The sequence below is a fragment of the Gadus morhua genome, chromosome 12, assembly GCF_902167405.1.
Source record: "Gadus morhua chromosome 12, gadMor3.0, whole genome shotgun sequence".
NCBI classification, from domain to species: domain Eukaryota; kingdom Metazoa; phylum Chordata; class Actinopteri; order Gadiformes; family Gadidae; genus Gadus; species Gadus morhua.
The window spans coordinates 6,405,509-6,419,378 of NC_044059.1; the positions used below are offsets into that span (position 1 = coordinate 6,405,509).

Here is a 13,870-nt window from a genome sequence, read left to right on the forward strand (position 1 = left end):
GTATAGTGATAGGCTACTGTCAGCAGGGAGCACCAGACAGCTGAAACGAGAGTTCTACATTTCTTAAACTTTCACCCACACGAACACGCGCACGCACTTCAGATCAATCAAAGACCATGGGAAGACGGCGAAAATACCAGTGGCGTGGCGTGGGGATTTCTTTTGAGGAAGCCAAATGAGACAACACCTTTAATCTACATGCTTTTTTGAAGGTGGGGGACAGAAAAGAGTAGGCCTACGTCGCAGCTTGTATCTATTGAATGTAACTACAAGAGCTATTTCAGCGCCTGGTTACCAGGACTTACACACGCCTGTCATCTGACAGACACACGTGCTCGCTCTCTCTCTCTTTCGCGCTCTCACACACACACACACACACACACACACACACACACACACACACACACACACACACACACACACACACACACACACACACACACACACACAGTCATCCTAAACAATGTTCCTTACACAACTCTACTTAATAGATAACACAAGACAACCCTGAACAAGCGGCTATAATCTAACACAGCCGCATCTGTTCAGGTGAGCCCTGCTGTCCCTGGTGCTGATTCTCAGCGTTAACGAACGCGATAAAACAACAACTTCATTTGATTGACCAATGCAACTTATTCCAGACAATCAATGCACAATTAGACATACAATAACACAAAAAATAATAAACGGACAGCTCAGGGAACAGTAATGCCACACCGGGAGGTGGGTATTTTACTCACCCCGTTTGTAGATGAAGGCCATTCTCCTGTCTTTCATGGTGGCGAAGGGGTCAATAAGAGACCCAGGGATTGTTCAGGGTGCATGAATCTTTACGAAAAAGAAGACATGGCCAGCAAAATAGCAGCTGAAGTTCAGCGCTACCAGTCGGTGAGGACATAGTTCTCCTCATTGAAAGTGCGATAACCACTCATCTTTCTCTCCGTGCACGCAGCTGAAGCTTCGGCATTGGCCTGCAGTCAGATTCAATTTTTAGTTGCTTCCCATGTGGCAGTTTGGTTAAATTTTACTAAATACTCTAAATCTCAACCCTCCATAACTGCACTTGCTTATACGATAAAATGATAAAAGTGCAAATCTCCCGATATTTGTTTACGTTGACGTTGATGCTTTGATTTGATTGGTGTGAAGCAAAGGGCCCGGTGGCTTCCCTTTGCACCCTGCTGATTAATCACAGGAGGGCAGTGTCATGACGGTAGCCTCACCTGATAGGTTAATCCTTCTTCTTTTTCTTCACCAAGGGATGCCATCTCGGGCAGGCTTCCTCACGGACATACAGTGTGCAATGTCGTGTTTGACCGTGTATTCAGTACTTACAACTTAGAGGGGCGCTGTTTCGCACATTTTGAAATTCTCAATGAGACGAGAAAATGTGGAAGAAATGACAGCAACACAGCACCAAAGAATAACCAAAACTGTTAATATTAATGTTTTTATTGGATGTCTAAAAAAAATGAAAGAATTCTCTGACACTTTAACCATTAACCTTGGTACAAACATTAAACATCACACACACACACACACACACACACACACACACACACACACACACACACACACACACACACACACACACACACACACACACACACACACACACACACACACGCATACGCAGTGTATTGCAGATCATTAATTAATTCAGATGTCATAATAATCGTTTACATGGATAAGGATTCCTACTGAATCAATTACTGCCGTCTCTATTGAACTAGTGATTGTTTTTGTAATAGTGTAACGTCGGCCCTCAGCAGCCTCCTCACTCCTTACGTGCTACTGTATAAATGCTGGTTTTGCGGCAGCAATAATTGCTTACGGCCATACCACCCTGAACACGCCCGATCTCGTCTGATCTCGGAAGCTAAGCAGGGTCGGGCCTGGTTAGTACTTGGATGGGAGACCGCCTGGGAATACCAGGTGCTGTAAGCTTTTTCTTTTTCAACTCGAGCTCATTGCCTCCGTGGCCTACCGTGAGCTGATCTTTACTGCCAACCGTTTGGGAGAATTTAAGCAACATACAAAGACTGACAACGTCTCTCAAAACTATTTTTGTGAAACATGAGGACGGTATAGTGATAGGCTACTGCCAGCAGGGAGCACCAGAGAGCTGAAACGACAGTTCTACATTTCTTAAACTTTCACCCACACGAACACGCACACGCACTTCAGATCATGGGAGGACGGCGAAAATACCCACCCATTCTCTGACACTTTAACCGTTCACCTTGGTTCAAACATTTAACATCACACGCACACGCAGTGTATTGCAGATAATTAATTAATTAATTCAGATGTCACAATAATCGTTCACATGGATAAGGAGTCCTACTGAATCAATTACTGCCGTTTCTATTTAACTAATGATTGATTTTGTAAAAGTGTAACGTCGGGCCTCAGCAGCTTTCTCACTCCTTATGTGCTACTGTATAAAAGCTGGTTTTGCTGCAGCAATAATTGCTTACGGCCATACCACCCTGAACACGCCCGATCTCGTCTGATCTCGGAAGCTAAGCAGGGTCGGGCCTGGTTAGTACTTGGATGGGAGACCGCCTGGGAATACCAGGTGCTGTAAGCATTTTCTTTTTCCACTCGAGCTCATTGCCTACCGTGACCTGATCTTTAGGCCTACTGCCAAACGTTTGAGAGAATTTAATGCAACATACAAAGACTGACACCGTCTCTCTAAACTGTTTTTGTGAAACATGCGGACGGTATAGTGATAGGCTACTGTCAGCAGGGAGCACCAGACAGCTGAAACGAGAGTTCTACATTTCTTAAACTTTCACCCACACGAACACGCGCACGCACTTCAGATCAATCAAAGACCATGGGAAGACGGCGAAAATACCAGTGGCGTGGCGTGGGGATTTCTTTTGAGGAAGCCAAATGAGACAACACCTTTAATCTACATGCTTTTTTGAAGGTGGGGGACAGAAAAGAGTAGGCCTACGTCGCAGCTTGTATCTATTGAATGTAACTACAAGAGCTATTTCAGCGCCTGGTTACCAGGACTTACACACGCCTGTCATCTGACAGACACACGTGCTCGCTCTCTCTCTCTTTCGCGCTCTCACACACACACACACACACACACACACACACACACACACACACACACACACACACACACACACACACACACACACACACACACACACACACACAGTCATCCTAAACAATGTTCCTTACACAACTCTACTTAATAGATAACACAAGACAACCCTGAACAAGCGGCTATAATCTAACACAGCCGCATCTGTTCAGGTGAGCCCTGCTGTCCCTGGTGCTGATTCTCAGCGTTAACGAACGCGATAAAACAACAACTTCATTTGATTGACCAATGCAACTTATTCCAGACAATCAATGCACAATTAGACATACAATAACACAAAAAATAATAAACGGACAGCTCAGGGAACAGTAATGCCACACCGGGAGGTGGGTATTTTACTCACCCCGTTTGTAGATGAAGGCCATTCTCCTGTCTTTCATGGTGGCGAAGGGGTCAATAAGAGACCCAGGGATTGTTCAGGGTGCATGAATCTTTACGAAAAAGAAGACATGGCCAGCAAAATAGCAGCTGAAGTTCAGCGCTACCAGTCGGTGAGGACATAGTTCTCCTCATTGAAAGTGCGATAACCACTCATCTTTCTCTCCGTGCACGCAGCTGAAGCTTCGGCATTGGCCTGCAGTCAGATTCAATTTTTAGTTGCTTCCCATGTGGCAGTTTGGTTAAATTTTACTAAATACTCTAAATCTCAACCCTCCATAACTGCACTTGCTTATACGATAAAATGATAAAAGTGCAAATCTCCCGATATTTGTTTACGTTGACGTTGATGCTTTGATTTGATTGGTGTGAAGCAAAGGGCCCGGTGGCTTCCCTTTGCACCCTGCTGATTAATCACAGGAGGGCAGTGTCATGACGGTAGCCTACGGAAGAGGATTAGGGCCACACATGTAAAAAAAAATTAAGTTCTGACTTTATTCTCAGAATTCTGAGAAAAAAGTCAGAATTCTGACTTTAATCTCAGAATTCTGAGAATAAAGTCAGAATTCTGACATTAATCTCAGAATTCTGACATTAATCTCAGAATTCTGAGATAAAAAGTCAGAATTCTGACATTAATCTCAGAATTCTGAGATTAAAGTCAGAATTCTGACATTAATCTCAGAATTCTGAGAAAAAAGTCAGAATTCTGACATTAATCTCAGAATTCTGAGAAAAAAGTCAGAATTCTGACTTTAAAGTCAGAACTACGGGTATCTGTAAGGACCAACCTCCGTGGGAGAGACACTTTGCTTTATGCAGTAGGAGGAAACCTATGGAAAGACAAGAAGGCCACAATAAAAGTGCAAAACCTGTGCGGTTTGGCAAGAATTCCGTACGGTTTTGAATGACTAATAGCCGCGGCTATTAGTCATTCACTCCGGCTATTAGTTATTAACTCCGGCTATTAGTTATTCACTCCGGCTATTAGTTATTCACTCCGGCTATTAGGTATGCAGAACGAGCCCTCCCTCTTCTTTGCTTGACCACTAAGTTTGAAGGCTGTCTAACCAATCAGTGAAGAGAAATACCAGACTAAAGTAACGCATTGTCGAGACTAGAGCTGCAGTGCCTCCATGTTTCGCCGTAACATAAAGCTGTGTTGTCTTTACTAGTTTCACTGCAATGTAATGACCACCATTAGCTAGTGGAAAATACATTTGTGTCTAGTACACTGATATATTTGTATATGTTAGGCTATATATTGAGATGGCAGTGTTCGAAATACCCGTCAATATTCGGGGATGCCCTCATCCCCAGATTGTTCTCGATATGCAGTAGCCAGCTAGGCCATAACATTACAATATTTCATGGATGCAAGCAAGCCAAGACAATAAATCTATATCTATAGCCTACATGACAACACACGCACACACACACACACACACACACACACAGACACACACACACAAACACGTTAAACACACTGGTATAGCAATAGGAGCCTGCATTGGCTAAAGTTGTTGGGATGCACGTTATTTTATAACAGGGAGGGGCAAAGTTGTGCATTACAATGCAAACACGACAATAATTGGCACAGTTCTTGCGCACTCAGAAGAACATGAACTGAATAAATGCCAGGTATATAGCATATCGGAGACAGGCACACAATCAGTGCATTTGCAAATAAGAGCCTGCAGTATGACCGTTCTTGTGACATTATTTAACCATCCATCTACAGCTAATACGATCAGACAGATACATCATTGATCACATATAAGCCAACAACAAGCCCAACATCGCCACGGCAGGTGCGCTCTCTCTCGCACATTCACACAATCACTCCAACTTCTCCAACTCCAAGGCAAAGCTGTTTCACTAAGACCACAAACAACCACAACTAACCAGCCTACATATCCACAACAATGCACAACAATCAGTTCTATACATTGCGTCTATCTTCTGTTTGGCGCACATGGCTAATGTGCATACTTGCACAGGACTGTCGGCTCCGCTTGTCAAAAAAATAGAACGTATTTGTGAATAAATGCTTTGAATTCTGAATACTGGACTTGGTGAGCTTGGTGAGTTGGCTATGGGACGTGCACTTTTACCGCGCCATTCTAGGGCCGGATTGTGGCTTTCTTGGACTTCCATAGGTTTCCTCCTACTGCATAAAGCAAAGTGTCTCTCCCACGGAGGTTGGTCCTTACAGATACCCGTAGTTCTGACTTTAAAGTCAGAATTCTGACTTTTTTCTCAGAATTCTGAGATTAATGTCAGAATTCTGACTTTTTTCTCAGAATTCTGAGATTAAAGTCAGAATTCTGACTTTAATCTCAGAATTCTGAGATTAATGTCAGAATTCTGACTTTTTATCTCAGAATTCTGAGATTAATGTCAGAATTCTGAGATTAATGTCAGAATTCTGACTTTATTCTCAGAATTCTGAGATTAAAGTCAGAATTCTGACTTTTTTCTCAGAATTCTGAGAATAAAGTCAGAACTTAATTTTTTTTACATGTGTGGCCCTAATCCTCTTCCGTAGTAGCCTCACCTGATAGGTTAATCCTTCTTCTTTTTCTTCACCAAGGGATGCCATCTCGGGCAGGCTTCCTCACGGACATACAGTGTGCAATGTCGTGTTTGACCGTGTATTCAGTACTTACAACTTAGAGGGGCGCTGTTTCGCACATTTTGAAATTCTCAATGAGACGAGAAAATGTGGAAGAAATGACAGCAACACAGCACCAAAGAATAACCAAAACTGTTAATATTAATGTTTTTATTGGATGTCTAAAAAAAATGAAAGAATTCTCTGACACTTTAACCATTAACCTTGGTACAAACATTAAACATCACACACACACACACACACACACACACACACACACACACACACACACACACACACACACACACACACACACACACACACACACACACACACACACACACACACACACACACACACACACACACACACACACACGCATACGCAGTGTATTGCAGATCATTAATTAATTCAGATGTCATAATAATCGTTTACATGGATAAGGATTCCTACTGAATCAATTACTGCCGTCTCTATTGAACTAGTGATTGTTTTTGTAATAGTGTAACGTCGGCCCTCAGCAGCCTCCTCACTCCTTACGTGCTACTGTATAAATGCTGGTTTTGCGGCAGCAATAATTGCTTACGGCCATACCACCCTGAACACGCCCGATCTCGTCTGATCTCGGAAGCTAAGCAGGGTCGGGCCTGGTTAGTACTTGGATGGGAGACCGCCTGGGAATACCAGGTGCTGTAAGCTTTTTCTTTTTCAACTCGAGCTCATTGCCTCCGTGGCCTACCGTGAGCTGATCTTTACTGCCAACCGTTTGGGAGAATTTAAGCAACATACAAAGACTGACAACGTCTCTCAAAACTACTTTTGTGAAACATGAGGACGGTATAGTGATACTGCCAGCAGGGAGCACCAGAGAGCTGAAACGACAGTTCTACATTTCTTAAACTTTCACCCACACGAACACGCACACGCACTTCAGATCATGGGAGGACGGCGAAAATACCCACCCATTCTCTGACACTTTAACCGTTCACCTTGGTTCAAACATTTAACATCACACGCACACGCAGTGTATTGCAGATAATTAATTAATTAATTCAGATGTCACAATAATCGTTCACATGGATAAGGAGTCCTACTGAATCAATTACTGCCGTTTCTATTTAACTAATGATTGATTTTGTAAAAGTGTAACGTCGGGCCTCAGCAGCTTTCTCACTCCTTATGTGCTACTGTATAAAAGCTGGTTTTGCTGCAGCAATAATTGCTTACGGCCATACCACCCTGAACACGCCCGATCTCGTCTGATCTCGGAAGCTAAGCAGGGTCGGGCCTGGTTAGTACTTGGATGGGAGACCGCCTGGGAATACCAGGTGCTGTAAGCATTTTCTTTTTCCACTCGAGCTCATTGCCTACCGTGACCTGATCTTTAGGCCTACTGCCAAACGTTTGAGAGAATTTAAGCAACATACAAAGACTGACACCGTCTCTCTAAACTGTTTTTGTGAAACATGCGGACGGTATAGTGATAGGCTACTGTCAGCAGGGAGCACCAGACAGCTGAAACGAGAGTTCTACATTTCTTAAACTTTCACCCACACGAACACGCGCACGCACTTCAGATCAATCAAAGACCATGGGAAGACGGCGAAAATACCAGTGGCGTGGCGTGGGGATTTCTTTTGAGGAAGCCAAATGAGACAACACCTTTAATCTACATGCTTTTTTGAAGGTGGGGGACAGAAAAGAGTAGGCCTACGTCGCAGCTTGTATCTATTGAATGTAACTACAAGAGCTATTTCAGCGCCTGGTTACCAGGACTTACACATGCCTGTCATCTGACAGACACACGTGCTCGCTCTCTCTCTCTTTCGCGCTCTCACACACACACACACACACACACACACACACACACACACACACACACACACACACACACACACACACACACACACACACACACACACACACACACACAGTCATCCTAAACAATGTTCCTTACACAACTCTACTTAATAGATAACACAAGACAACCCTGAACAAGCGGCTATAATCTAACACAGCCGCATCTGTTCAGGTGAGCCCTGCTGTCCCTGGTGCTGATTCTCAGCGTTAACGAACGCGATAAAACAACAACTTCATTTGATTGACCAATGCAACTTATTCCAGACAATCAATGCACAATTAGACATACAATAACACAAAAAATAATAAACGGACAGCTCAGGGAACAGTAATGCCACACCGGGAGGTGGGTATTTTACTCACCCCGTTTGTAGATGAAGGCCATTCTCCTGTCTTTCATGGTGGCGAAGGGGTCAATAAGAGACCCAGGGATTGTTCAGGGTGCATGAATCTTTACGAAAAAGAAGACATGGCCAGCAAAATAGCAGCTGAAGTTCAGCGCTACCAGTCGGTGAGGACATAGTTCTCCTCATTGAAAGTGCGATAACCACTCATCTTTCTCTCCGTGCACGCAGCTGAAGCTTCGGCATTGGCCTGCAGTCAGATTCAATTTTTAGTTGCTTCCCATGTGGCAGTTTGGTTAAATTTTACTAAATACTCTAAATCTCAACCCTCCATAACTGCACTTGCTTATACGATAAAATGATAAAAGTGCAAATCTCCCGATATTTGTTTACGTTGACGTTGATGCTTTGATTTGATTGGTGTGAAGCAAAGGGCCCGGTGGCTTCCCTTTGCACCCTGCTGATTAATCACAGGAGGGCAGTGTCATGACGGTAGCCTCACCTGATAGGTTAATCCTTCTTCTTTTTCATCACCAAGGGATGCCATCTCGGGCAGGCTTCCTCACGGACATACAGTGTGCAATGTCGTGTTTGACCGTGTATTCAGTACTTACAACTTAGAGGGGCGCTGTTTCGCACATTTTGAAATTCTCAATGAGACGAGAAAATGTGGAAGAAATGACAGCAACACAGCACCAAAGAATAACCAAAACTGTTAATATTAATGTTTTTATTGGATGTCTAAAAAAAATGAAAGAATTCTCTGACACTTTAACCATTAACCTTGGTACAAACATTAAACATCACACACACACACACACACACACACACACACACACACACACACACACACACACACACACACACACACACACACACACACACACACACACACACACACACACACACACACACACACACACGCATACGCAGTGTATTGCAGATCATTAATTAATTCAGATGTCATAATAATCGTTTACATGGATAAGGATTCCTACTGAATCAATTACTGCCGTCTCTATTGAACTAGTGATTGTTTTTGTAATAGTGTAACGTCGGCCCTCAGCAGCCTCCTCACTCCTTACGTGCTACTGTATAAATGCTGGTTTTGCGGCAGCAATAATTGCTTACGGCCATACCACCCTGAACACGCCCGATCTCGTCTGATCTCGGAAGCTAAGCAGGGTCGGGCCTGGTTAGTACTTGGATGGGAGACCGCCTGGGAATACCAGGTGCTGTAAGCTTTTTCTTTTTCAACTCGAGCTCATTGCCTCCGTGGCCTACCGTGAGCTGATCTTTACTGCCAACCGTTTGGGAGAATTTAAGCAACATACAAAGACTGAAAACGTCTCTCAAAACTATTTTTGTGTAACATGAGGACGGTATAGTGATACTGCCAGCAGGGAGCACCAGAGAGCTGAAACGACAGTTCTACATTTCTTAAACTTTCACCCACACGAACACGCACACGCACTTCAGATCATGGGAGGACGGCGAAAATACCCACCCATTCTCTAACACTTTAACCGTTCACCTTGGTTCAAACATTGAACATCACACACACACACACACACACACACACACACACACACACACACACGCACACGCACACGCACACGCACACGCACACGCACACACACGCACACGCACGCACACACACGCACACACACGCACACGCAGTGTATTGCAGATAATTAATTAAGTCAGATGTCCTAATAATCGTTGACACGGATAAGGAGTCCTACTAAATCAAGTACTGCCGTTTCTATTTAACTCATGATTGTTTTTGTAAAAGTGTAACGTCGGGCCTCAGCCGCCTTCCTCACTCCTTACGTGCTACTGTATAAATAGCTGGTTTTGCGGCAGCAATAATTGCTTACGGCCATACCACCCTGAACACGCCCGATCTCGTCTGATCTCGGAAGCTAAGCAGGGTCGGGCCTGGTTAGTACTTGGATGGGAGACCGCCTGGGAATACCAGGTGCTGTAAGCTTTTTCTTTTTCAACTCGAGCTCATTGCCTCCGTGGCCTACCGTGAGCTGATCTTTACTGCCAACCGTTTGGGAGAATTTAAGCAACATACAAAGACTGACAACGTCTCTCAAAACTATTTTTGTGAAACATGAGGACGGTATAGTGATACTGCCAGCAGGGAGCACCAGAGAGCTGAAACGACAGTTCTACATTTCTTAAACTTTCACCCACACGCACACGCACACGCACTTCAGATCATGGGAGGACGGCGAAAATACCCACCCATTCTCTGACACTTTAACCGTTCACCTTGGTTCAAACATTTAACATCACACGCACACGCAGTGTATTGCAGATAATTAATTAATTAATTCAGATGTCACAATAATCGTTCACATGGATAAGGAGTCCTACTGAATCAATTACTGCCGTTTCTATTTAACTAATGATTGATTTTGTAAAAGTGTAACGTCGGGCCTCAGCAGCTTTCTCACTCCTTATGTGCTACTGTATAAAAGCTGGTTTTGCTGCAGCAATAATTGCTTACGGCCATACCACCCTGAACACGCCCGATCTCGTCTGATCTCGGAAGCTAAGCAGGGTCGGGCCTGGTTAGTACTTGGATGGGAGACCGCCTGGGAATACCAGGTGCTGTAAGCATTTTCTTTTTCCACTCGAGCTCATTGCCTACCGTGACCTGATCTTTAGGCCTACTGCCAAACGTTTGAGAGAATTTAAGCAACATACAAAGACTGACACCGTCTCTCTAAACTGTTTTTGTGAAACATGCGGACGGTATAGTGATAGGCTACTGTCAGCAGGGAGCACCAGACAGCTGAAACGAGAGTTCTACATTTCTTAAACTTTCACCCACACGAACACGCGCACGCACTTCAGATCAATCAAAGACCATGGGAAGACGGCGAAAATACCAGTGGCGTGGCGTGGGGATTTCTTTTGAGGAAGCCAAATGAGACAACACCTTTAATCTACATGCTTTTTTGAAGGTGGGGGACAGAAAAGAGTAGGCCTACGTCGCAGCTTGTATCTATTGAATGTAACTACAAGAGCTATTTCAGCGCCTGGTTACCAGGACTTACACACGCCTGTCATCTGACAGACACACGTGCTCGCTCTCTCTCTCTCTCGCGCTCTCACACACACACACACACACACACACACACACACACACACACACACACACACACACACACACACACACACACACACACACACAGTCATCCTAAACAATGTTCCTTACACAACTCTACTTAATAGATAACACAAGACAACCCTGAACAAGCGGCTATAATCTAACACAGCCGCATCTGTTCAGGTGAGCCCTGCTGTCCCTGGTGCTGATTCTCAGCGTTAACGAACGCGATAAAACAACAACTTCATTTGATTGACCAATGCAACTTATTCCAGACAATCAATGCACAATTAGACATACAATAACACAAAAAATAATAAACGGACAGCTCAGGGAACAGTAATGCCACACCGGGAGGTGGGTATTTTACTCACCCCGTTTGTAGATGAAGGCCATTCTCCTGTCTTTCATGGTGGCGAAGGGGTCAATAAGAGACCCAGGGATTGTTCAGGGTGCATGAATCTTTACGAAAAAGAAGACATGGCCAGCAAAATAGCAGCTGAAGTTCAGCGCTACCAGTCGGTGAGGACATAGTTCTCCTCATTGAAAGTGCGATAACCACTCATCTTTCTCTCCGTGCACGCAGCTGAAGCTTCGGCATTGGCCTGCAGTCAGATTCAATTTTTAGTTGCTTCCCATGTGGCAGTTTGGTTAAATTTTACTAAATACTCTAAATCTCAACCCTCCATAACTGCACTTGCTTATACGATAAAATGATAAAAGTGCAAATCTCCCGATATTTGTTTACGTTGACGTTGATGCTTTGATTTGATTGGTGTGAAGCAAAGGGCCCGGTGGCTTCCCTTTGCACCCTGCTGATTAATCACAGGAGGGCAGTGTCATGACGGTAGCCTCACCTGATAGGTTAATCCTTCTTCTTTTTCTTCACCAAGGGATGCCATCTCGGGCAGGCTTCCTCACGGACATACAGTGTGCAATGTCGTGTTTGACCGTGTATTCAGTACTTACAACTTAGAGGGGCGCTGTTTCGCACATTTTGAAATTCTCAATGAGACGAGAAAATGTGGAAGAAATGACAGCAACACAGCACCAAAGAATAACCAAAACTGTTAATATTAATGTTTTTATTGGATGTCTAAAAAAAATGAAAGAATTCTCTGACACTTTAACCATTAACCTTGGTACAAACATTAAACATCACACACACACACACACACACACACACACACACACACACACACACACACACACACACACACACACACACACACACACACACACGCACACACACACACACACACACACACACACACACACACGCATACGCAGTGTATTGCAGATCATTAATTAATTCAGATGTCATAATAATCGTTTACATGGATAAGGATTCCTACTGAATCAATTACTGCCGTCTCTATTGAACTAGTGATTGTTTTTGTAATAGTGTAACGTCGGCCCTCAGCAGCCTCCTCACTCCTTACGTGCTACTGTATAAATGCTGGTTTTGCGGCAGCAATAATTGCTTACGGCCATACCACCCTGAACACGCCCGATCTCGTCTGATCTCGGAAGCTAAGCAGGGTCGGGCCTGGTTAGTACTTGGATGGGAGACCGCCTGGGAATACCAGGTGCTGTAAGCTTTTTCTTTTTCAACTCGAGCTCATTGCCTCCGTGGCCTACCGTGAGCTGATCTTTACTGCCAACCGTTTGGGAGAATTTAAGCAACATACAAAGACTGACAACGTCTCTCAAAACTATTTTTGTGAAACATGAGGACGGTATAGTGATACTGCCAGCAGGGAGCACCAGAGAGCTGAAACGACAGTTCTACATTTCTTAAACTTTCACCCACACGAACACGCACACGCACTTCAGATCATGGGAGGACGGCGAAAATACCCACCCATTCTCTGACACTTTAACCGTTCACCTTGGTTCAAACATTTAACATCACACGCACACGCAGTGTATTGCAGATAATTAATTAATTAATTCAGATGTCACAATAATCGTTCACATGGATAAGGAGTCCTACTGAATCAATTACTGCCGTTTCTATTTAACTAATGATTGATTTTGTAAAAGTGTAACGTCGGGCCTCAGCAGCTTTCTCACTCCTTATGTGCTACTGTATAAAAGCTGGTTTTGCTGCAGCAATAATTGCTTACGGCCATACCACCCTGAACACGCCCGATCTCGTCTGATCTCGGAAGCTAAGCAGGGTCGGGCCTGGTTAGTACTTGGATGGGAGACCGCCTGGGAATACCAGGTGCTGTAAGCATTTTCTTTTTCCACTCGAGCTCATTGCCTACCGTGACCTGATCTTTAGGCCTACTGCCAAACGTTTGAGAGAATTTAAGCAACATACAAAGACTGACACCGTCTCTCTAAACTGTTTTTGTGAAACATGCGGACGGTATAGTGATAGGCTACTGTCAGCAGGGAGCACCAGACAG

The 13,870-nt window shown here is 44.2% G+C and overlaps 1 long non-coding RNA gene and 9 other non-coding genes across 10 annotated transcripts; 9 read left to right on the forward strand and 1 right to left on the reverse strand.

Moving 5' to 3' along the window:
• Positions 1-261: 261 nt before the first annotated feature.
• On the reverse strand, positions 262-6,194 carry LOC115556085 (uncharacterized). Its single transcript, XR_003978937.1, has 2 exons — positions 6,066-6,194; positions 262-1,223 (listed from the first exon to the last, which is right to left on the reverse strand). It is a non-coding gene; the product is annotated as an uncharacterized LOC115556085 (long non-coding RNA).
• Positions 1,829-1,947, forward strand: LOC115556484 (5S ribosomal RNA). Its single transcript, XR_003979058.1, has one exon. It is a non-coding gene; the product is annotated as a 5S ribosomal RNA (ribosomal RNA).
• LOC115556402 (5S ribosomal RNA) lies at positions 2,475-2,593 on the forward strand. Its single transcript, XR_003978987.1, has one exon. It is a non-coding gene; the product is annotated as a 5S ribosomal RNA (ribosomal RNA).
• Positions 6,195-6,702: 508 nt separating the features above from the next.
• LOC115556485 (5S ribosomal RNA) lies at positions 6,703-6,821 on the forward strand. Its single transcript, XR_003979059.1, has one exon. It is a non-coding gene; the product is annotated as a 5S ribosomal RNA (ribosomal RNA).
• Positions 6,822-7,343: 522 nt separating this feature from the next.
• Positions 7,344-7,462, forward strand: LOC115556404 (5S ribosomal RNA). The gene has a single exon (XR_003978988.1). It is a non-coding gene; the product is annotated as a 5S ribosomal RNA (ribosomal RNA).
• A 1,989-nt stretch (positions 7,463-9,451) lies between these two features.
• Positions 9,452-9,570, forward strand: LOC115556486 (5S ribosomal RNA). The gene has a single exon (XR_003979060.1). It is a non-coding gene; the product is annotated as a 5S ribosomal RNA (ribosomal RNA).
• Positions 9,571-10,200: 630 nt separating this feature from the next.
• On the forward strand, positions 10,201-10,319 carry LOC115556488 (5S ribosomal RNA). The gene has a single exon (XR_003979062.1). It is a non-coding gene; the product is annotated as a 5S ribosomal RNA (ribosomal RNA).
• A 522-nt stretch (positions 10,320-10,841) lies between these two features.
• Positions 10,842-10,960, forward strand: LOC115556406 (5S ribosomal RNA). Its single transcript, XR_003978990.1, has one exon. It is a non-coding gene; the product is annotated as a 5S ribosomal RNA (ribosomal RNA).
• Positions 10,961-12,935: 1,975 nt separating this feature from the next.
• Positions 12,936-13,054, forward strand: LOC115556489 (5S ribosomal RNA). Its single transcript, XR_003979063.1, has one exon. It is a non-coding gene; the product is annotated as a 5S ribosomal RNA (ribosomal RNA).
• Positions 13,055-13,576: 522 nt separating this feature from the next.
• LOC115556407 (5S ribosomal RNA) lies at positions 13,577-13,695 on the forward strand. The gene has a single exon (XR_003978991.1). It is a non-coding gene; the product is annotated as a 5S ribosomal RNA (ribosomal RNA).
• The last annotated feature ends 175 nt before the right edge of the window (positions 13,696-13,870 follow it).